We start from the raw sequence: 26,234 nt of genomic DNA, 5'->3' as shown, positions 1-26,234 counted from the left end.
ATTTTGATGCCTTTGATTTCCTTTTGTTGTGTGATTGCTGATGCTAGAACTTCCAGCACTATGTTAAACAACAGCGGTGAGAGTGGGCATCCCTGTCGTGTTCCTGATCTCAGGGAAAAAGCTCTCAGTTTTTCCCCGTTGAGGATGATGTTAGCTGTGGGCTTTTCATAAATGGCTTTTATGATCTTTAAGTATGTTCCTTCTATCCCGACTTTCTCCAGGGTTTTTATTAAGAAAGGGTGCTGGATTTTGTCAAAGGCCTTTTCTGCATCGATTGACAGGATCATATGGTTCTTCTCTTTTTTTTTGTTAATGTGATGTATCACATTGATTGATTTGCGAATGTTGAACCAGCCCTGCATCCCAGGAATGAATCCCACTTGATCATGGTGAATAATTCTTTTTATATGCTGTTGAATTCGATTTGCTAGTATCTTATTGAGAATTTTTGCATCCATATTCATCAGGGATATTGGCCTTTAGTTCTCTTTTTTGACTGGGTCTCTGTCTGGTTTAGGAATCAAAGTAATACTGGCTTCATAGAATGAGTCTGGAAGTTTTCCTTCCCTTTCTATTTCTTGGAATAGCTTGAGGAGGATAGGTATTATCTCTGCTTTAAACGTCTGGTAGAACTCCCCTGGGAAGCCATCTGGTCCTGGACTCTTATTTGTTGGGAGATTTTTGATAACCGATTCAATTTCTTCGCTGGTTATGGGTCTGTTCAAGCTTTCTCTTTCCTCCTGATTGAGTTTTGGAAGAGTGTGGGTGTTCAGGTATTTGTCCATTTCTTCCAGGTTGTCCAATTTGTTGGCATATAATTTTTCATAGTATTCCCTGATAATTGTTTGTATCTCTGAGGGATTGGTTGTAATAATCCCATTTTCATTCATGATTTTATCTATTTGGGTCATCTCCCTTTTCTTTTTGAGAAGCCTGGCTAGCGGTTTGTCAATTTTGTTTATTTTTTCAAAAAACCAACTCTTGGTTTCGTTGATCTGCTCTACAGTTTTTTTAGATTCTATATTGTTTATTTCTGCTCTGATCTTTATTATTTCTCTTCTTCTGCTGGGTTTAGGCTGCCTTTGCTGTTCTGCTTCTATTTCCTTTAGGTGTGCTGTTAGATTTTGTATTTGGCATTTTTCTTGTTTCTTGAGATAGGCCTGGATTGCAATGTATTTTCCTCTCAGGACTGCCTTCGCTGCGTCCCAAAGCATTTGGATTGTTGTATTTTCATTTTCGTTTGTTTCCATATATTTTTTGATTTCTTCTCTAATTGCCTGGTTGACCCACTCATTCGTTAGTAGGGTGTTCTTTAACCTCCATGCTTTTGGAGGCTTTCCAGACTTTTTCCTGGGGTTGATTTCAAGCTTCATAGCATTGTGGTCTGAAAGTATGCATGGTATAATTTCAATTCTTGTAAACTTATGAAGGGCTGTTTTGTGACCCAGTATATGATCTATCTTGGAGAATGTTCCATGTGCACTCGAGAAGAAAGTATATTCTGTTGCTTTGGGATGCAGAGTTCTAAATAGATCTGTCAAGTCCATCTGATCCAATGTCTCATTCAGGGCCCTTGTTTCTTTATTGACCATGTGTCTAGATGATCTATCCATTTCTGTAAGTGGGGTGTTAAAGTCCCCTGCAATTACCACATTCTTATCAATAAGGTTGCTTCTGTTTATGAGTAATTGTTTTATATATTTGGGGGCTCCGGTATTCGGTGCATAGACATTTATAATTGTTAGCTCTTCCTGATGGATAGACCCTGTAACTATTATATAATGTCCTTCTTCATCTCTTGTTACAGCCTTTAATTTAAAGTCTAGTTTGTCTGATATAAGTATGGCTACTCCAGCTTTCTTTTGGCTTCCAGTAGCATGATAAATACTTCTCCATCCCCTCACTCTCAATCTAAAGGTGTCCTCAGGTCTAAAATGAGTCTCTTGTAGACAGCAAATAGATGGGTCTTGTTTTTTTATCCATTCTGATACCCTATGTCTTTTGGTTGGCGCATTTAATCCATTTTCATTCAGTGTTATTATAGAAAGATACGGGTTTAGAGTCATTGTGATGTCTGTATGGTTTATGCTTGTAGTGATGTGTCTGGTACTTTGTCTCACAGGGTCCCCCTTAGGATTTCTTGTAGGGCTGGTTTAGTGGTGACAAATTCCTTCAGTTTTTGTTTGTTTGGGAAGACCTTTCTCTCTCCTTCTATTCTAAATGACAGACTTGCTGGATAAAGGATTCTCGGCTGCATATTTTTTCTGTCTAGCACACTGAAAATCTCGTGCCAATTCTTTCTGGCCTGCCAAGTTTCAAAAGAGAGATCAGTCCCGAGTCTTATAGGTCTCCCTTTATATGTGAGGGCACGTTTACCCCTTGCTGCTTTCAGAATTTTCTCTTTATCCTTGTATTTTCCCAGTTTCACTATGATATGTCGTGCAGAAGATCGATTCAAGTTCCGTCTGAAGGGAGTTCTCTGTGCCTCTTGGATTTCAATGCCTTTTTCCTTCCCCAGTTCAGGGAAGTTCTCAGCTATGATTTCTTCAAGTACCCCTTCAGCACCTTTCCCTCTCTCTTCCTCCTCTGGGATACCAATTATGCGTATATTATTTCTTTTTAATGTATCACTTAGTTCTCTAATTTTCCCCTCATACTCCTGGATTTTTTTATCTCTCTTTTTCTCAGCTTCCTCTTTTTCCATAACTTTATCTTCTAGTTCACCTATTCTCTCCTCTGCCTCTTCCATCCGAGCCGTGGTGGTTTGCATTTTGTTTTGCATTTCCTTTAAAGCGTTTTTCAGCTCCTCGTGACTGTTCCTTAGTCCCTTGATCTCTGTAGGAAGAGATTCTCTGCTGTCCTGTATACTGTTTTTAAGCCCAGCGATTAATTTTATGACTATTATTCTAAATTCACTTTCTGTTATATTATTTAAATCCTTTTTGATCAGCTCATTAGCTGTTGTTATTTCCTGGAGATTCTTCTGAGGGGAATTCTTCCGCTTGGTCATTTTGGATAGTCCCTGGTGTGGTGAGGACCTGCAGGGCACTTCCCCTGTGCTGTGGTGTATAACTGGAGTTGGTGGGCGGGGCCACAGTCAGTCCTGATGTCTGCCCCCGGCCCACCGCTGGGGCCACAGTCAGACTGGTGTGTGCCTTCTCTTCCCCTCTCCTAGGGGCGGGATTCCCTGTGGGGTGGTGTGGCCCGTCTGGGCTACTTGCACACTGCCAGGCTTGTGGTGCTGGGGATCTGGCTTATTAGCTGGGGTGGGTAGGTAAGGTGCAAGGCGGCAGGGGGGGCAGGCTTAGCTCGCTTCTCCTTAGGTGATCCACTTCAGGAGGGGCCCTGTGGCAGCCGGAGGGAGTCAGATCTGCTGCCGGAGGTTTGGCTCCGCAGAAGCACAGAGTTGGGTGTTTGCGCGGAGCGAGCAATTTCCCTGGCCGGAACCGGTTCCCTTTGGGATTTTGGCTGGGGGATGGGCGGGGGAGATGGCGCTGGTGAGCGCCTTTGTTCCCCGCCAAACTGAGCTCTGTCGTCCGGGGGCTCCGCAGCTCACCCTCCCTTTGTGCTCCATCCTTCCCGCTTTCCGAGCAGAGCTGTTAACTTATGACCTCTCAGACGCTAAGTCGCGCTTGCTGTCGGAACACAGTCCGTCAGGCCCCTCCGCTTTTGCAAGCCGGACTTGGGGGCTCTGCTTGGCTGGCAAGCCACCCCTCCACCCCGGCTCCCTCCCGCCAGTCCATGGAGCGCGCACCGCCTCGCCGCCTTTCCTACCCTCTTCCGTGGGCCTCTCGTCTGCACTTGGGTCCGGAGACTCCGTTCTGCTAATCCTCTGGCGGTTTTCTGTGTTATTTAGGCAGGTGTAGGTGGAATCTAAGTGATCAGCAGGACTTGCGGTGAGCCCAGTGTCCTCCTACGCCGCCATCTTCCTGTCTCCCCCCTATGACATATTGCTTTAGACAGCTAACAGCCACTAACCAACATGTGAAAACTATTTGCTATACTTGATTTAAATGTATACCAACATGTGAAAACTATTTGCTATACTTGATTTAAAGAAAAGCTCCTGGGGCGCCTGGGTGGCGCAGTCAGTTAAGCGTCTGACTTCAGCCAGGTCACGATCTCGCGGTCCGTGAGTTCGAGCCCTGCGTCGGGCTCTGGGCTGATGGCTCAGAGCCTGGAGCCTGCTTCTGATTCTGTGTCTCCCTCTCTCTCTGCCCCTCCCCCGTTCATGCTCTGTCTCTCTCTGTCTTAAAAATAAATAAACTTGGAAAAAAAAATTTAAAAAAAAAAAAGAAAAGCTCCTTTCCTATTTTTTGTACACCAAAGCATTTGACCATTGGCAGGCTTTTCAGTTGTTTAAGCAGCAAAGCATTACTTCTCATTCATCTTGATGATTTTTCCCACTTAAATTTACTGTCCTTATCTATAAATTTAACCTATAATGGCAATGTTTCATTAATAATTGCCTCAATGTTCTGATTCATTTCCCTCCCTTGCTCAAAAGCCTTCAATGGCTCTCCACTCTACAAAGTAACCCCTAAAACTTTAACTGGATCTCAAGGTCTTTCACAATCTGGCTCCATTTCAAGTTACTTTCATATAGATACTCCTTATTCAAATAAGTGAAACTATTCACATTCCAGAAAAAATCCTAAATTTTCCCATGTCTCTGCATTTGTTATGTTATGCCCCATACCCAAATCTTCCCTCCAGTTCTCACTTAAAATCCTACATCTCCTTCAAATATCAATCTCCGTTTTTCCTTTGTATTTCTCACTTTGCACTTATATCTTCCTTATATGTACTTATTTGCTGACATATGTTGTATACCTACTAGTCTAAAATGTAATGGAAATTATTAAGTATGAATAAATTCATCATTACGCCCTTCTTGGTACCCAGAATGAATTGCAGAACACAGTACATACTCCCATAAATGGAATTCAAATGCAAATTAATACTGTGTCACTGATTCAATGGATCTCAACAGACACAGCCCTCAATTCCCTCTGCATATTATGAAAATGTACAAGATATCTTTTGTTACCAAAACAAATAGAGAGCACTACTGGTATTTCATGGGAAGGAGTCAGTCATACTAAACATCCTGAATCGTTTCAGCCAGTCCCTCAAAAACAAGAATTGTCCTCCATCTATGCACACATCTCCCCCTAGATATAAATAACATCCCTCTTGAGAAATAATGGCTATCTTCTTGGATATATGAATGGTAATTTTGTCCTAAAAATTAAAGTTTAATGGGAACTAAATGTTAACAATGACAGAAAAGTTCAAGATGTATGTGCCTTAAAATCAAATGGGACTTCTAGAATAGCACTTTGTGTCTGACACTTTGTGTCTGACACCAGGTAAGTTTTATTGCTTTCAGGATGGCAATAGGACATTGCCACTATACACATTAGCTCTGCTATGACTCACTAACACCAACAATTTCTATTTCAGCTGTCACTGTGGACTCTAGGAATTCTTCAAGAAAACTGCCTATTCTATTTGCCTGAAGTGCAATAGGAAGAACTGAAATGTCTATCAGGATATTCTCAATACAGTCTGACAGGTTCTCCAAACACACTGGTCTACAAACTACTCTACCTATAAAGAAAATCTATATTCCTGCTGTCAGTGCCACACATGCTAATAATTTACTCTAAATTTCTGTTATGTAGAGTTTCTTAATCCATTAAGGAGATAAGTTTAGTGTTTCACAACTAAAATGTACTGTAATGTTAAAAAAATTAATGTTTATTTATTTTTGAGAGAGAGAGAGTGCAAGCAGAGGAAGGGCAGAGAGAGAGGGAGAAACAGAATCCAAAGCAAGATCCAGGCTCTGAGCTGTCAGCACAGAGCCTGAGGTAGAGTTCCAACCCATGAACCATGAGATCATGACCTGAGTCAAAGTCACACGTTTAACCAAGAGAGCCAACCAGACACCCCTCTAATGTTAAAATTTTTATTTATTTTTAAAATCTCCTGGAAGGAGTTAAGATGGCAGAGTAGTATGGGGACCCTATGCTTCCTTCATTCCTCAAACACAGCTAGATAAATATTAAATCATTCTGAACATCCAAGAAATAGATCTGAGGACTGAGAGAACAAACTGCACAACTAGAAGCAGAAAAGAGGACACATCATGGAAGGTATGAGGTGCAGAGATGTGATTTGGGGAAGAAACGAATGGCTGGTGCTGTGGAGGAGAGGGAGCCCTGATCATGGAGAGAGGAGAGAGAAAAAGAGAGAGAGATAAAGCAGCACACAGGGGACTGTACAAGAAAAATACTTCCCTAAAACTATTGACTGGAAGAACAAGAGGAGCTGATTACCATGAGTTTTTATGATCAATGGAGCTCAAAGACTGAAATCAGTTTTAGAGGTCCATGCAGTGGCTGGAGTGGTCTTAGAATCTCCTGGGATGCATTGGGAGAGACAATTCTCCTTCTAGGAAAGCATTTGGGAGAGGTGGGTGGCTCTGCCTCTCAGGGAACAAAAGAGCCAGCAGGAGCCATTCTGCTGCCTGACTCATTAGCATAGGGACAGAGACACCTACTTAGGACAGCAAACTTAGATGCTTTTACCTGTACTTTACTCTAAACTCCAACCTACAGCATGCATTCATGTGACTACCCTTCAGGAACAAACTAGCACCACCCCCAACATGGCAAGACCTTCCTGCCAGGATCAGCATGGGTCTACATGCACCAGATCCCTAAAATTTGTAGTTTTGAAACTCAGCCAGTATGCCTGAGGTACACTGCACTGCTGGGTGGTCAGACAGCCTAGACACAGACAAGGGTGAAGGCAGGGATCCGAGGGATGCCTGGGACATGTGAGGAGAGATTGTCCACTCTTCTGTGAGGGTTTCATGGAAAATGGCGGGGGCAAACTCCACTCTATGGGGACAATGGAGATGGTGGGTGTAATTTTTCTCCCTGCCTAGTAGCAAAGACAGACTTCACTGATCAGCACAATGCTAAAAGTGGAGGCTTGAGCTGCTTACACCAACCCCACTACAAACCTGCACTTTGCAGGTGCTTCTATACTAGGACAAGTGTGCCTGAGAGTTGGAGCAACAGTGGGCTCCTCTCCCAAAAGACCAAGCACAAACCCCCAGCACACACCAACTCTACTAAAAATAGACTGCTGAAAAACTTCAGCTCTACTAGAAATGGAAACTGCATCTGGTCTCTTTTAAGAAGCAGACCAAAGCACACCTAGTTAAAACTTGACACGCATTGGACAAGGTTATAACACTTCCCACCACAGGCAAGGAGAAACGCTGCAGAAGACTGATCTGAGGGAAAGAGCAGCCAAACCACAGCAGGAGAATGCAAAATGGCATACACGAGAAACAATTCCTAAAGCACCAAGTTCTGGACAACAAATGACTTCTTCTTAATAAATCCATTACTCTCAGGAGAAAGACACATAACAGGCTTTCCAAACACAGAGAAGAAGACAGAGACCTAGACAAAATGTCAATATGGAAGAATTCACCCCAAAAGAAAGAACAAAACAAGATCACAGCCACAGATCTAGTCAAAACAGATAGAAGTAATATGCCTGATGCAGAATTAAGAAGAACAAACATGAAGATATAAGCTGGGCTTGAGAAAAGCACAGAAGACACCAGGGAGTCCCTTACTGCACAGTAAAAGACATAAAAATCAGTCAGACAAAAATAAAAAAACTCTATAACCGAGATACAAAATTAACTGAGTGTACTGACCACAATGATGGGAGAAGTGGAAGAACAAATAAGTAATAAAGATAAAATTACGGAAAATAATGAAGCTGAAAAGAAAAGGGAAAGAAAAATATTAGATCACGAAGGTAGACATCAGAAACTAAGTAATTCCATAAAGCACAATAATATTTGAATTGTAGCAGTCCCAGAAGAAGAAGAGAGGGACAAGGGGACAAAAGGTTTATTTCAGCAAATTATAGCTGATACTTTCCTACTTTGGGGAAGGAAACAGACATCCAAATCCAAAAGGCACAGAGAAATCCCATCAAAATCAACAAAAGAAGGCCAACAAGAACACATATTGTAGGAAAATTTGCAAAATACAGACATAAGGGGAAAAAATTGTGAGAGCATCAAGGAAAAAGAAATCCCCAACTTACAAGGGAAGACAAATAAGATTAGCAACAGACTTATCCACAAAAGCATGGAAAGCCAGAAGGGAGTGGCAGGATATGTTTAACATGCTGAATGGGAAAAACATGCGGCCAAGAACACTTCTTCCAGCAAGCTGTCATTTAGAATAGAAGGAGTTTGTTTCCAAACAAAGAAAAACTAAAGGAGTTTGTCACCACTAAACCAGTCCTGAAAGAAGTATTAGGGGAACTCTGGGAAAGAAAGACCAAAAATGACAAAGACTAGAAAGGAAGAGAGAAAATCTCCAGAAACAATGACCTTACGGGTAATACAATGCTGCTACATTCATATCTCTCAGTAATCACTCTGAATGTAATGGACTAAAATGCTACAATCAAAAGACATAGGATAGGGGTGGCTGGGTGGCTCTGGTAGTTGAGAACCCAACTCTTGATTTCAGCTCAGGTCATTATCTCAGGGATGTAGGATCAAGCCCTGTGTTGGTATCTACACTGAACATGGAGCTTGCTTGATGAACATCGAGCCTGCTTGAGATTCTCTCTTTCTCTCCCTCTGAGCCTTTTTCCTCTGTTCTTGCTCTCTCTCTCTCTCTAAAAAACATAAAAATAAAATAAAAAAAGACATAGATTATCATAATGGATAAAAACACAAGACACATCTATATGCTGCCTACAAGAGACTCATGTGAGACCTAAAGTCACCAGTAGATTGAAAGTGAGGGAATGCAGAACCATTAATCATACTAATGGATGTCAAAATAAAGCTGGAATAGCCATACTTATATCAGACAAACTACATTTTAAACCAAAGACTGTAACAAGAGATGAAGCAGGGAAATTTATTATAATAAAAGGGTCTCTCCAACAAGAAGATCTAACAATTGTAAATATTTATGCCCATTACTGGAAGCAACCAAATACATAAACCAATTAATAAGAAATATGAAGAAATTCATTGAAAACAATAAAATAACAGTAGGGGACTTTACCACCACACTTATAGTAATGGACAGATCATCTAAACAGAAATTCAATAATGGTTCATTATTCAGAAATTCAAAAAAATGGATTTGAATGAAACACTGGACCAGATGGACTCAACAGATATATTCAGAATATTTCATTCTAGAGCAGCAGAATGCACATTTTTAGAGTGCACATGAAAAATTCTTCAAAATACATAACATAATGGTTCACAAATCAGCCCTCAATAAGTAAAAGAAGACTGAGATCAAACCATAAATACTTTCAGGCCACAACACTATGAAACTTGAAGCCAACCACTAGAAAAAATTTAGAAAGACCACAAATACATGGAGGTTAACAACATGCTATTAAAGAATGAATGAGCTATCCACGCAGTTGCTAACTGAAATTACTCAGAAAAAGACAAAAATCATATGACTTCACTCATATGAGGACTTTAAGAGACAAAACAGATGAACATAAGCGAAGGTAAACAAAAATAATATAAAAACAGGGAGGGGGACAAAACAGAATAGACTCATAAATATGGAGAACAAACTGAGGGTTACTGGAGGGGTTGTGGGAGGGGGGATGGGAAAAATGTATAAGGGGTACTAAGGAATGTACTCCTGAAATCACTGTTGCACTATATGCTAACTAATTTGGATGTAAATTTTAAAAAATAGAAAATAAAGTTAAACACAAAGAAGAAAAAGAATGAATGAGCTAACCGGAAATAGAGAACAAATAAAAAAATACATGGAAGCCAATTAAAATAACATGACAGCCCAAAACCTTTGGGATGCACCAAATGTGGTTCTAAGACAGGAGTATATAGCAATACAGGCCTACTATAAGAAGCAAGAAAGTCTCAAATTTCTAATATGACTTTACACCTAAAGGAGCTAGAAAAGGAACAGCAAATGAAGCCTAAAGCCACCAGAAGAAGGGAAATAATAAAGCTTAGAGAAAAAATAAACAATATAGAAACAAAGAACAGATCAATGAAACTAAGAGCTGTTTTCTTAAAAAATATAATAAAATTAATAAACATCTAGTCACACTTATCAAAGAGAAAAGAGAAAGGACCCAAATAAATAAAATCATGAATGAAAGAGGAAAGATCACCACCAACACCACAGAAATATACAATTAAGAGAATATAATGAAAAATTATGTGCCAATGAATTGAGCAAACTTGAAGAAATGCATAAATTCTTATAAGCATGTAAACACTACCAAAATATAAGCAGGAATAAATTTAAAAAAATTAGCATACCCATATCAGCAAAGAAATTGAATAAGCAGTAAAAAATATACCAAAAAGCAAAAGCCCAGGAACAGATGGCTTCCCAAGGGAATTCTACCAGACATTTGAAGAAGAGTTAATACTTATTTTTCTCACACTGTTCCAAAAAACAGAAATGGAAGGAAAACTTTCAAACTCAATCTACAAAGCCAGCATTACCTTGATTCAAAAAACAGAAAAGATACTAAGAAGGAGAAGTACAGGCCAATATGCCTATTGGAAAATGGATGCAAAAATTCTGGAAAACATGCTAGCAAATTGAATCCCATGGTACATTAAAGAATTATTCACCACCATCAAGTGGGATTTATTCCTTTGCGGCAGGGGTGGTTCAATATTCACAAGGTAATCAATATGATATACCATATTACTAAAAGAAAGGATAAAAACAATATGATCCTGTAAATAGATGCAGAAAAAAGCATTTCACAAAATAAAGCATCCATTCTTGTTAAAAAAAAAAAACCCTCAGAGGAGAGTACAGGGAGCAACTTCTTTGACTCTGGCCATCTTCTTACTAGATATGTCTCTGGAGGTAAGGGAAACAAAAGCAAATATGAACTATTGGGACCTCATCAAGATAAAAAACAAAACAAAACTTCTGCACAGCAAAGGCAAAAATCAACAAAACTAAAAGGCAATCTATGGAATTGGAGATGGTATTTGGAAATGACATATCTTATAAAGGGTTAGTATACAAAATCAATACAAAACTTATCAAACTCAACACTCAAAAAACAAATAATCCAGCTAAGAAATGGGTAGAGGACATGAAGAGACATTTTTTCCAAAAAAGATATCCAGATGGCTTACAGACACATGAAAAGATACTTAACATCACTCATCATCAGGGAAATACAAATCAAAACCACAATGAGATATCGCCTCACACAGGTCAGAATGGATAAAATTAACAACACAGGAAACAACAGATGTTAGTGAGGATGGGGAGAAAGAGGCATCTTCTTCCACTGTTGGTAGGAATGCAAACTGGTGACGCCACTCTGGAAAACTGCATGGATGTTTCTCAAAAATTTAAAAATGGAATTTCCCTAAGACCCGGCAATTGCACTACTAGGTATTTACCCCAAAGATACAAAAATACAGATTTGAATGGGTATATTCACACCAATGTTTATAGCAGCATTTTCAACAATAGCCAAACTATGGAACTAGCCCAAATGTCCATCCATTAGCTCAAAAAGAAATTGTGGTGTGTGTGTGTGTATGTGTGTGTGTAATTACTCAGTCATACAAAAGAAATCTTGTGATTTGCAACAACATGGATGGAACTAGAGTGTATTATGGTAAGCAAAATAAGTCAGAGAAAGACAAACACCATATGATTTCACTTATATGTGGAATTTAAGAAACAAAACAGATGAAAAGAGGGGAAGAAAAATAAGAAATAAAGAGAGGCACACCATAAGAGACCTCACTATAGAAAACAAACTGAGGTTTGCTGGAAGGGAGGAGGGCAGGTAATGGGCTAAATTTTTGATGTATATTAAGGAGGGCACTTGTCATGATGAGCACTGGGTGTTATATGTGAGGGATGAATCACTAAATTCTACTCCTGAAACCAATATTACACTGTGTGTTACCTAACTAGAATTTAAATAAAACTTACAACACAAAAAATAATAAAATAGAAGTATCTTGTTTAGACACCATACCAATGGTCCTTAATTTCTTCTTTAATTTTATTAAAATATTGAGTTTATTGCAAACATATATTTATGTCTCTTCACCATTTCCATTTGCCTGTCCACCACTACTACTATGTACTATTATATTATTCCATACATACTTCAAATCAACCAAAGGGTGGAGTTCCATCTATAAAAACTAAATAGGCATTTTGGACGATACATTCTTGGCAATGGAACCTGGAGAACATTTATCAGACATGGCAAATATGTGTGCACCCACCACAGGAACACTCCAAATATATAAAACAATTAATAACAAATATAAAGAAATTCACTGACAATAATATAAGAATAGTAGGGGACTTTAACATCTCACTTACAGTAAGGGACACGTTATCTAAACAGAAAATCTAAGCAATAAGGAAACAAGGGGTTTCAATGACACACTGGACCAGATGGACTTAACAGTTATATTTAGAACTTTCATCCTAAAGCAGAAGAATACACATTCTTTTCAAGTGTGCACTGAACATTCTCCAGAAGAGATCACATATTAAGTCACAAGTCAGGCCTCAACAGGTACAAACTTTAAAATATAGACACAGATGGGACTCTAATCTCATTTTAGCCCACAGTTTTTATTCTTTCACCAATCAAGTAACCAAGTAATAATTCTGGCCTGTGTTTATTTTCTTTTTACTTTCCCCATTGACTCTTTCCCCATTGAAAAAGTATCTGTCTTTCTCTGGCCTTTTGTAGCAACGTGGATGGAACCAGAGAGTGTTATGCTAAGTGAAATAAGTCATATGGAGAGAGAGAATCTTAAGCAAGCTCCACGCCCAGCATGGGGCCTGACAAGGGGCTCAATCTTATGACTGTGAGATCATGACCTGAGCCTCAGTCAAGTGACAGATGCTTAACCAACTGAGCCACCCAGGTGCCCCAGAAATTATATTTCTTTAGATGATACCTTCTTTGACTTATAAAATACATAGTGAAGTTTTGGCAATTAAGTAAAATCATAGTTTAACATTTCCACATCATCCTCAATCTTCCCTGTAGCAGTAGAAGTTTAATATAAATAAGGAATAATTTACATTGTCTGAAGCATAAGTGATGGCTTTATGCTTTGATACAAAAGCAAACAAAACAAAATAAATATTGTGTTTTTCACTCTATAGAAACTAGCACAACAGGAGCACCTAAGATTATTTATATCAGAAAATAATCACTTTTTAAGTTGTTACTTTAATTATAGTTAACATACTCTCTTATATTTATTAGTTTCAGGTGTGCAATATAGTGCTTCAATGTTTCCGTAAAACTCCCTGTGCTTATCACATCAAGTGACCACCTTAAACCCCATCATCTATTTAGTCCATCATCCCACCTCCCTCCCCTCTGGTAACCATCAGTTTGTTCTCTATAATTAAGTACCTGTTTTGGGGTTTGCCTCTCTCTCTCTCGTTTTACATTCGCTCATTTGTTTGTTTCTTAAATTCCACATATGAGTGAAATCATATGATTTTTTTTCTTTGAATGATTTATTTTGCTTAGCTTTATACCCTCAATCTCTGTCCATGTCATTGCAAATGGAAATATTTCATTATTTTCTGTGGCTGAATAATATTCCATTGTATACATATACCACTTCTTTATCCATTTATCGATCTTTGGACCCTTGGGCTACTTCCATATCTTGGCTCTTATAAATAATGCTGCTATAAACATCAAGGTGTATATATCCTTTTGAATTTGTGTTTTTGTATCCTTTGGGTAAATATTCAGGAATGTGATTACTGGATCATAAGGTAGTTCTATTTTTAACTTTTTGAGGAACCTCCATACTGTTTTCCAGAGTGGCTGAACCAGATTGCATCCCCACCAATAGTGCATGAGGGTTCCTTTTCCTCTACATCCTCAACAACACCTGATCTTTCTTGTGTTGTTTATTTTAGTCATTCTGACAGTTGTGAGGTGATACCACATTGTAGTTTTGATTTGCATTACCTTGATGGTAAGTAATGATGAATAGCTTTCATGTGTCTGTTGGCCATCTATATGCCTTCTTTGGAGAAATGTCTGTTTGTGTCTTCTCACATTTTTTAAATAGGATCATTAATTTTTTTGGTGTTGAGTTTTATAACTTTATATTTTGGATACCAAACCTTTATCACATGTCATTTGCAAATATATTCCCCCATTCTGTGGATTGCCTTTTACTTTTGTTGTTTCCTTCGCTGTGCAGAAGTTTTTTTTGTTTTTGTTTTTGTTTCTTGTTTTTGTTTTTTTTTTAAGTAGTCACAATAGTTCATTTTTGCTCTGCTTCCCCTGTATCAGGAGACACATCTAGAAATAAGTTGATATGGCCGCTGTCAAAGACGTTACTGCCTGTGTTGTGTTCTAAGATTTTGTTTCAGGTCTCCGATTTTTGTCTTTAATCCTTTTTGAATTTATTTTTCTGTATGGTGTAAGAAAGTGGTCCAGTTTCATTCTTTTGCGCGTTGCTGTCCAGTTTTCCCAACACTATTTGTTGAAGAGACTTTCTTTTTTCTATAGGATATTCTTTCCAGCTTTGTCAAAGATTCATTGACCATATAATTGTGGGTGCATTTCTGGATTTTCTATTTGGTTCTATTAATCTATGTGTCTATTGTTTTTGCCAGTACCATACTGTTTTTGATTACTACAGCTTTGTAATACAACTTGAAGTCCAGAATTGTGACGCCTCCAGCTTTTGTTTGTTTCTTTGTTTGTTTGTTTGTTTTTTCTTCAAGATTGCTTTGGCTACTTGGATCTTTTGTGGTTCCATACAAATTTTAGGATTGTTTGTTCTAGTTTCATGAAAAATGCTGTTAGTATATTGATAGGTATTGCATTAAATGTATAGATTGCTTTGGGTAGTATATACATTTTAACAATATTTGTTCTTCCAATCCATGAGTATGGAATGTCTTTCCATTTCTTTGTGTCCTCTTTAATTTTTTTAATCAGTATTTTTTTTTCAACGTTTATTTATTTTTTTGGGGACAGAGAGAGACAGAGCATGAACGGGGGAGGGGCAGAGAGAGAGGGAGACACAGAATCGGAAACGGGCTCCAGGCTCTGAGCCATCAGCCCAGAGCCTGACGCGGGGCTTGAACTCACGGACCGCGAGATCGTGACCTGGTTGAAGTCGGATGCTTAACCGACTGCGTCACCCAGGCGCCCCTAATCAGTATTTTTTTAATGTTTCATTTATTTTTGATAAAGAGATAGAGTGTGTGAGCAGCGGAGGGGCAGAGTGAAAGAGGGACAAAGGATCTGAAGCAGGCTCTGTGCTGACAGCAGCAAGCCCAATGCAGGGCTCAAACTCAAACTGTGAGATCATGACCTGAGCCAACTCAGACGTTCATCCAACTGAACCACCCAGGTTTCCCTCTTTCATCAGTGTTTTATAGTTTTCAGAATAGAGGTCTTTCACCTCTTTGGACCCTTCTATTGTATTTTAAGTTCAATGATTGCTTTGTTCAGCTCTGAAACTTCCATTTGGTATTTTTAAAATATTTTCTATGTGTTATAATTCTCAATTTGTCTATCCATTATTCTGAGCTCAGTGAGCATGATTATGACCATTATTGTGATCTCTTTATTAGGCACATTATGCACTCCATTTCATTAATGTCTTTTTCTGTTTTATTTTATTCTTTCATTTGGAACATATTTCTCTGTTTCTTCATTTTCTTGTAATCTCTTTATGGTTTCTATAGATTAGATAAAACTGCCACTTTCCCCCAGTCCTGGAGTGTCCTCGTGTAGGAGATTAACCATATCATTTAACCATGATCTAGCATTTGGTTGTCTCTGAAAACTTTTTATTGTTCAAGATACCAACTTCATTTTTTTGGTTCCCAGCAATTGATGATGTACCAGGACCCATTAGTGTCCCACAGGTGAAGATATCATTCAGTCCTAGATTCAGTTTGTTTGGAAGCCAGAATCTCAGGCAGTGGCTTTTAAAGTATGGAAATATATCTCTTTTCAAGGGAAGACTGAGAGATGGGCATTTCTGTTTGCTCCCTGTGCACTGATCCTTAAGGTACTAGCCAGTTAATAACTTTTTTCTTTGTTTTGCTTCTGTCCTGTTGAGCTTGAGAATATAAGCCCTATTGGCCACTAGAGTCAGGCTATCAAAGGATGTGTCCTCTGGCTGGAAGACACAAAATCTGGGGCACCAGGGATTTATATAATCTCCTTTCTCAGAAACACCAATAGTTTTGGGCAAGGCAGAGAGACAGAACAGAATGTCATCTACCAGCTTTCCTGGTCTCTGGAGAAGACTGTTGTTGGATCCTCTTTGTGTGTTTAATTTTAAGCCTAATCTTCAGGCCACAGCTAATAGGTCTCATTGACATAAAGACTGGGTGCCACAGCGTGTTGCTTCTCTGGTGTGCCCTAGAGATGGTAGCTGGTTAAGAAGCCTTTCTCCATTTGTTACAGTCCTATGGGGCCTGTGAGCATATGTCCCACTCACTACCAGAGACATAACATCTAGAGGTGTTTCCTGGGTGGCATGTACAAAAATCAGTGTGCTAGGTGAGTGTACAAGCTTCTTTCTGGGAGTTAACTGTAACCTAGAGTGAGGTAGAGGAAGAAAGCAAAGATGGAACTTGACAGCCTCTGTCTTTGGAGAGTATTTCAGTAGACCCCTAAGTTAGTGTTAAAATAGAAACCTTCCCCTCAGGACTATGCTTTAAGATAAGCTAATAAGCCTTTTTCACAGAAAGTTAGGGCACTTTTCAGTTGGCTACCTTTGTACTTGGTCTTGGGGCAGGTGAGTTCATATAAGCTTTTTAAGAACTGTTTCTCGGGGCGCCTGGGTGGCACAGTCGGTTAAGCGTCCGACTTCAGCGAGGTCACGATCTCGCGGTCCCGGAGTTCAAGCCCCGCGTTGGGCTCTGGGCTGATGGCTCAGAGCCTGGAACCTGTTTCCGATTCTGTGTCTCCCTCTCTGCCCCTCTCCCATTCATGCTCTGTCTCTCTCTGTCCCAAAAATAAATAAACGTTTAAAAAAAAAAAAAAACAAAAGAACTGTTTCTCAGTTTGCTATAGCATTTTGGATCTCCTGAATGCAAGCCTTATTGGCTTTCAAAGTTAGATGTTTTGGCTTGTCACTTAGTTGCAGGTCTTAAAACTTTGGGTGCTAGATGTGAGGTTTAAACCATTCCTTTCTCAGGGAAAAGCTTGGAGATTTAAGTTTTCTCCTGATTGGGCATCGCTGCACTAGGTGTGTGGTTTATGGTAAAATTTTGTCTCACCTTTTTTTACCTGCTTTGTGAACTTTTTTCTCATTTTCCTCATGTATAAGAGTTGCCTAGCTATGTTTTTTTTTCCCCCAGAGGAAATTGTTTCATGTGTAGGTAAGGATTCAGTGTGTTCATGAAAGGAAATGAATTTAATATCCTCCTTTGTTAACATCTTGAGTCAGATTTTCTGTTTTCTTTTTTATGTAAACATTTCCCCTTAAGAATCATGTGTAATTTATATTTTGCAATGCTATCTGTTAAGACTTGGTGTTGAAATAGGATTATCTACACACTACCGATGTAAATGAATCACTGAGAACACAAATCTACCCCATTCAGAGATTTGGAATGCTTTGTAGTGCTTGATTCCAAATAGTTATCCCCCAGGTAAATTAGATTTGAGGGTTGTTCAGTAGAGAAGTAACTAGCATCATCTCATAAAAAAGTAAAAACACATTTAAAACTTCAGAAACTAGGGGAACCTGGGTGGCTAAGTGGTCAAGCATGTGACTCTTGGTTTCTGCTCAGGCCATGATCTCACTATTTGTGGGAGTGAGCCCTGTGTTGGGCTCTGTGCTGATGGTGCAGACCCTGCTTGGGATTCTCTCTCTCTCTCTGACCCTTTCCTACTCATGCTCTCTCTCTCAAAATAAATAAACATAAAAAACTTCAGTAACTAAAAATAAAACTTTTGATAGATTTGTAGTTACTCAGAGTATGATAATTGAGCTCCCCTTATCATGTCCTTATTCTACTTTGTAGAATAATTTTAAATTAAATGTTTTAATCAATAAACAGATATTTATTAAGTACTAATTGTTTATAGTGCTAGGTGCTATGGGGGAATACCATGCAGTATATAAACCTAGTCAAAATAGGTAAAGAGATAGGTAAATAAAACATGAAGAGATGAAAATGAAACTAGAAGTTTACAGCTAAACAATATATATGATGATAAATAATATATATGATGAATGTTAATTGCAATATCAACAGCTCAATATTAGAGAGAGGTTCCTCTATGCAATATATTGGAAGACTACAAGGCATCTGTATGTGGATTACAATTTGCACCCCTCTGGGCAGCTAATTAGGAAAAACAAAAGACAATCTCTCTGAGCAGAAATGAGCGTGGTGAGCACAGTTTTAGAGAAATGACCATACCTTTAAGTGAAGAAAAACGGGGCAATTCCTCCAAAAAAACATACAGCCTCACAACAGGACCCATAGTTTTAAAGGCAGAGGGCAGTTGAATTTTAGTCCCCATTTGCTGCCTAATCTGGTCACATTTGCACAAATGCACATATGATGTGACCTTGTATTTTTTGGGCTTTTTAAGTGACAAAAATACTTCAGAATAATGTACAAGTTTGTTTACTTCATTTTGTATATATATGTCATTTTTAGTTAAGAGTCAATGGCCTTTTGTAGCAAAGTGGATGGAACTGGAGAGTGTTATGCTAAGTGAAATAAGCCATACAGAGAAAGACAGATACCATATGTTTTCACTCTTATGTGGATCCTGAGAAACTTAACAGAAGACCATGGTGGAGGGGAAGGAATAAAAAAAAGTTAGAGAGGGAGGGAGCCAAACCATAAGAGACTCTTAAAAACTGAGAATAAACTGAGGGTTGATGGGGGTGGGAGGGAGGGGAAAGTGGGTGATGGGCATTGAGGAGGGCACCTTTTGGGATGAGCACTGGGTGTTGTGTGGAAACCAATTTGACAATAAATTTCATATTAAAAAAATAAGATTCTCTCTCTCCTTCCCTCTGCACCTCCCTTGCTCTCTCTGTCTCTCAACAAACAAAAAAGAAGTATAATATCTTCTCACTCATTTTTTTATTTAAATGTAATTAACTTGCAATATTATATCAGTTTCCAGTGTTTAACATATTGATTTGATAATTTATTACATTACTCAGGGCTCACCACAATAAGTGTAGTAACCATCTGTCACCATACAATGTTATTACAATATTATTGACTATATTCCCTATGCTATTCTTTAAATCTCTTTGACTTATTTATTATATAAATGGAAGTTTATAACTCTCAATCCCCTCTATCTGTTTAGCCCATCCCCCCAACCCACCTCCTCTCTGGAAACTACCAGATTTAAGAGTCTTTTTTTGTTTGTTCATTTGTTCATTTGTTTTGTTTTTCATACTCCAGATAAGTGACACAATACAGTGTGTCTTTCTCTGACTTATTTTGTTTAGTACAGTACCATCTAGGTTCATACATGTTGTTGTAAATTTCAAGGTCTCATTCCTTTTTATGGCTGAGTATTAATTATCCGTGTGTGTGTGTGTGTGTGTGTGTGTGTGTGTGTGTGTGTCACATCTTTATCCATTCACCTATTGATGGACACAGACTGCTTCCATGTCTTGGATATTGTAAATAATACTGCAATAAACAGAGGTGCAGATATCTGTTCAAATTAGTATTTTCATTCTTCTAACATATTTCTTTAGAAATCAATGATGAAACGTGAGGAAGTGGCTCCATTCTCTTCGGTTCTTCCAATTTGAAAGATCAGTTTTATGGATAATGACCGCTTCCCTTACAGGGATATTAAGGAGTTCTGTGAGTTTGAAATTCTCTTATTTAGTCATCCATCAGCCTGTGTCTGTCTGATTTAACTCATGACAGAACACTACTATAGCATTAACTTTGCTATTTTTCTTTAGTAAAAATCCCTTTTCTTTGGGTCAACATTTCTCAAACTATCTCCACTCAAAAAGTTAAAAAGTATATTTTCTTTGACCATAGATGTTATGAACTTTCTAATTAGCACACAGAACAAAACAAAGAGAGAACAGAGGAGCAGAAATAATACTTAACTGGGAGCCAGGTCACATGCATTTATTCTCATCTCTTCTAATAAATGTGTTGCCTGGAGTTAATAATTTGCTTTATATTTCCTGACCTTACTCTACTTTTCTGTAAAATGAGGAAGACTAATTGCTCTGTGTAAGCTCAAAATAACACTTGGACTCTGAAATACTATGAATGCTGTAATCCCCCCCCACTAGTCTTTGTACTTAATAGAAACAGGAATTATATGTGTTTGTTCACCATTGTACTGCCAGCAATTAAAATATGTCTGGCATATAGCAATTTCTCAATAAATCTTTATTGTCTGATTGAATAAATTATATTAAAAGTATCAAAAAAGAGGGGGCACCAGGGTGGCTCAGCCAGTTAAGCATCTGACTTCAGCTCAGGTCATGATCTCATGGAGCCCCACACTGGGCTCTGTACTGACAGCCCAGAGCCTGGAGCCTGCTTCTGATTCTGTCTCCCTCATGCTCCGTCCTCCCCCCACTCATGTATTCTCTCCCTCTCTCCCTCTCTCCCTCTCTCTCAAAAAAAAACATAAAAATTTTGAAAAAAAAAGTATTTAAAAAAAGGGCACCTTTTGGGATGAGCACTGGGTGTTGTATGGAAACCAATTTGTCAATAAATTTCATAAAAAAAAAATAAAAAAAAAAAGAGTACAATAGTATCATTCTCTAGAATCTAAATTAATCTTCAGATTAATGAGTATCTCAGGGTAACAGACCGAGCCCTCAATGATATCTTCTTCATAAACAACCCAAAAATGTGATTAACTGTAGAAAAGATAGCCTTTTCAACAAACAGTGCTGGAAGAACTGGATATATACATGCAAAAAATATATCTAGACAGAGATATTACAGCTTTCACAAAAATTAACTCAAAATACATCATAAACCTAAATGTAGATTGCAAAACTCTTAAAATAATATACATTAACATAGGAGGAAATCTAGGTGACTTTGAGTTTCATTGTGACTTTTTATATACAATATCAAAAGCAAGATGTATAAAAGAAAAAAAATTGACATTTTGGATATTATTAAAATTAAAAAAAAAACCTGCTCTGTGAGACACTATTAAGAGAATGAAAAGACAAGTCACATATTGGAAGAAAACATTTGCAAAACATATCTTATATAGGACTAGTATCCAAAATATACAAGAATTCTTAAAACCCAACAATAAGAAAATAATCCAATTTAAAAATGGGCAAAATACCTAAACAGACATCTCACCAAAGAAGATACACTGATGGCAAATAAGCATATGAAGTGATGCTCAACATCAGATATCATCAGGAAACTGCAAATTAAAATAACAATAAGATACCACTACATACCTATTAGAATGGCTACAACCCTAAGCACTGACACTACCAAACACTAGCAAGGATGTGGAGCAACAGCAACTCTCATTCACTGGTGATAGAAATGCACAAGAGTTCTGCCATTTGAAAGACAGTTTGGCAGTTTCTTACAAACTAAATATACTCTTACCATACAATCCAGAAGTTGCACTCCTTGGCATTTGCAAATGAGTTGAAAACATATGTCCACACAAATCTGTGCATGGATGTTTCTAGAAGCTTTATTCATTATTGCCAAAACTTGGAAGCAACCACAATATCCCTCAATAGGTGTATGGATAAACAAGCTGTGAGACATCCAAGGAAAAAAAGAGCTATCAAGCCACAAAAAGACATGAAGGAATATTAAAACCATGTAGCTAAGTGGAAAAAGCCAACCTGAAAACCTACATGTTGTAGGACTCCAATTATATGACATTATGGAAAAGGAAAAACTATGTGAGAATAAAAAGATCAGTGGTTGCCAAGAGTTTAGGGGGATGCAGGGAGGGATGAATAGGTAGAACACAGGGATTTTTAGGGCACAGAAACTATTCTGTATGATACAGTAATAATGGACACAAGTCATTATACATTGGTCAAAACCCATCAAATTTATAGCACAAAGAGAAATGCTAATGTAAATAATTGCCTTCAGTTAACAATAATCGGTCAATATTGACTCATATAATGTAACAAATGTACTACACTAATATAAGATATAAATAATAAGGGAAATTGTATGTGAGGGAAAGGGAGCATTTGGGACTGCTCTGTACTTCCCATCATTTTCTCTGTAAGTCAAAACTGTTCTAAAGATAATTGTTTTATGACACAAAAATACTAATTCAAAGAGATATAGCACCTCGATGTTTATAGCAGCATTATCAACAATAGCCAAATTATGGAAAGAGCCCAAATGTCCATCAACTGATGAATGGACAAAGAAAATGTGGTTTATAAACACAATGGGATATTACTCAGCCATAAAAAGAATAAATGATTTATACCCACATTTATAACGATGTATGTAGAGCTAGAGAATATTATGCCAAGTGAAATCAGTCAGTCAAAGGCAAATACCATATTATTTCACTCATATGTGGAATTTAAGAAACAAAAGCAATGATCAACATTTCTTTTGAGGAAAGACAGAAGCAAACCAAGAAATAGATTCTTAACTACAGAGATAAACTGATGGTTACTAGAGGGGAGGTGTGGAGAAAGAGTTAAATAGGTGATGGGGATTAAGGAGGGCACTTGTGATGAGTATCAGGTGTTGTATGTTAAGTGCTGAATCACTAAATTGTACATCTGAAACTAATATTGCACTGTAAACTAACTGGAATGTAAATAAAAACTTGAAAAAAGTAATTGTATTATTATTTTAAAAATGTATTTATTTATTAAATATTACTGATTAAAGGGTTCCTGGGTGGGTCAGTCAGTTAAGCATCAACTTCAGCTCAGGTTATGATCTCATGGTTTGTGGGTTCAAGCTCCATGTCAGGCTCTGTGCAAACAGCTCAGATTCTGTGTCTCCCTCTCTCTCTGCCCTGCTGGCACTGTCTCTCTCTCTCTCTCCCTCTCTCAAAAATAAATAAACATTAAAAAAATCTTGAAAATTTTTCACTGATTAATAAATTTATTAATTCTTTAAAAAAATCAATGTGATGATTTGTGATTTTGCCTTAATTATAACCGATCTTGGGTGCCTGGGTGGCTCAGTCGGTTAAACGTCTGACTTTGGCTCAGGTCATGAGCTCATGGTTCATGAGTTCAAGACCCTCGTCAGGCCCTATGCCGACAGCTCAGAGCCTGAAGCTTGCTTCAGATTGTGTCTCCCTCTCTCTTTCTGCCCTTCCTCTTCTCAAGCTCTGTCTCCCTCTCAAAATTAAACATTAAAAAAATACTAAAAAATACTGGTTATACCTTAGTGATCAAAAACTATAAACAGAAATTATGTTGGCTTACAACAATTAACACAATTATTTTAAAAATGTATTTTTGGGGGTGCCTGGGTGGCGTAGTCAGTTAAGCATCCAACTCTTGATCTCAGCTCAGGTCATGATCTCAGTTTGTGAGATTGAGCCCCACATCAGGCCCTGCACTGACAGTATGGAACCTTCTTGGGATTCTCTCTCTACCTCTCTCAAAATAACATTTTTTAAAAATGTATTTTCGGTAAAGAGAAATATTTTAATATATGGGGCCCTTGAAGAAAAAATGAATAAAGGGATCTTAATGATGAAAAAAAAATTGGAGGAGTGGGGTATTTATAAAGATGCAAACTGTCTTTCAATAATAATTTGTGGCAATTTTCTATGTGTGATGTTAAATGTATGGCACACCATGACAGAGCTTGGGTTGAGTTTCTTCTTACTGGTTATAGTGTCTGACATAAGGATTTAAAATAATGGCTTTAAAAATTTACAACAAAGGAAATATACAGAATAATAATTTATTGTATATTTTCTCCTGATATTCCCTTCTTACTTTCACCAAAAAAAAATGTAAAATTTCCACATCAGAAATGTAGTTCTACAAATCTTACAATATTCTTGCTGCATGTTAGTGTTAAGTCTGGGCCAAAGGAAAGAATACTAGAATATTCTCTGCTACATGGTGGTATTAATAATGAGCAAGTGACTCGCTAAGGAAAAACATGCTTGTAATGAGAATTTCTGAAGTCACTGATACTAAAGAAAGATCAGTAATAGGAACACAAGGTCAGAGAAAGTGTGATAATCAGGACAGTTACAACAGGTAGGAAAGAGAAAAGGATTAATCTTTAACTGAATAATCAGAGGACACCTTTGATACTTTTCTATTGTTTTACCCATCTTCAAAACTCTTAACATTATTGTATGAACTCCAAAGCCAGTTGGGTTGGCTTTAAAAATTGTATTACTAATATCTTACTTTTTTTTGTATTCTGTAAATTTTGGAGCCCTGGTGCAACAATCTCATTTTTCCACCCTAGCTATGCCTTCATAAGCTCTGGACGTCAATTTTACCCAATTGTTCAAAAGGCAACTTATTCCCTATGTATTTTAAGGAAATCTTGAGAACTCTGACTTTTGAATGCTAAATTGTGATGTCTAAAGTCAACCATAAGTACTATTTTAAATAAGTGGAGGGGGAAGATCAAATAAATAGTTATTTTTATGAGTTACCATACAGTGGTGATCACAAACAAACTCACTGAATGTTAAAATGGGTAAAATGCTTAACGGAAGAAATGTTTTGAGCTTAATTAATGAGTCATATTAAATGAAGGGAGGACAGTTCAAGTAAAGGGATTAACAAGAATCAAGGCACAAACCTCATAAGTATTTCACAATTCTGGAAAGAGAATAAGAAATCTATCAGTAGGCTGGAATCCATTCTTGTATGAGCATAGGTCACTTAACATTCAAATAACACTTTAGGATTGGCATTTAAAATTATCTCAACTTTTAAAATACAGTTTGCATATCTCTAATAATTATCTCTCTCTTCCATATGGGGAACTAATTTTAACCTAACTAAACTAAACTTTAAAGTATGTGGTATTATGTTTTATCAGGATAATATTTTAAAAGAACTGACTGGTTGTTATTTAAATTTACATACACTACTAATCAAAAAGTACCAAAAAAGCAATGCATGCAATTTAAAAAGCACTAAAATTCAGAACTGGTTTCTAAACACAGTCACTAATCAATTCACAAATATGTAAACATTCTGAGCTCTAGTTTCTATATTCATAAAAAATAATTAAGTTGAAACTAAAATATTTCTAATTTTTTTTCCAGCTCTGACATTCCATGCATCCAACTTGTTATTCCTCCTTCTTGAGACAAAAAACAAAACAAAACAAAACAAAACAAAAACAGGCTGATAAAAGTTCCCCAATTTTCATTTTCATATTGTTTATTTTATTTCAATTAAATGTAGTCCATGATAAAAGTCACTAAGATATATGATTTTCAGTCGAGATCAGGCACATTCAGGATGGTATGGCCATAGACAGATATATAATTTTCAAATGGGGTCTACTATTCTCACATTTCTACCACTTATATCTTCCTCATTAAAGGAAGAAAGAACAGGAGTAGATAAGAAATCTACTTCTGGAATCATTGTTGCACTATATGCTAACTAATTTGGATGTAAATTTAAAAAAAATAAATAAAATATTAAATCACTATGATATACACCTGAAACTAATGGGATATTATATCAATTAATTATATAATGCCAAAATAGGATATTATATCAATTATACTTCAAGTTAAAAAAATACTGAAAAAAAAGTAAGAAAGAACACTATAGCTTCTCAGAGATAAAGTCTTTGTGATCTATACATCCATGTGATATAACTCTTCAAAATTAAAATGGCTCTCCTATACCAGATGCAAGTAACTAGGAGTAAAATATTTGCTCTCCTGGAGCAGGGAACTACAGACAATCATTCAAAACCAAAGAGTTGCTGTGCATATTTATTATAAGCACTCACTAGGCTGTTAAAAAGGGAGTACCCTTGTTTCACTTACATCTTCAAAGTATTATAGATTGGTATCAGTATGGTATGATATAAAAGAAAAATGACACTTTTATAGTTACTCAAAATTAATTAAAGCAAGCAGAGATTTCCATCATCTGTAAATAGGGGATTTTTTTTTTCATTTCTTTGCTGCCTCAGCCCCAATGC

The sequence above is a fragment of the Lynx canadensis genome, chromosome X, assembly GCF_007474595.2.
Source record: "Lynx canadensis isolate LIC74 chromosome X, mLynCan4.pri.v2, whole genome shotgun sequence".
Classification (NCBI taxonomy): Eukaryota; Metazoa; Chordata; class Mammalia; order Carnivora; family Felidae; genus Lynx; species Lynx canadensis.
Note: the sequence above shows the minus strand (reverse complement) of the source record.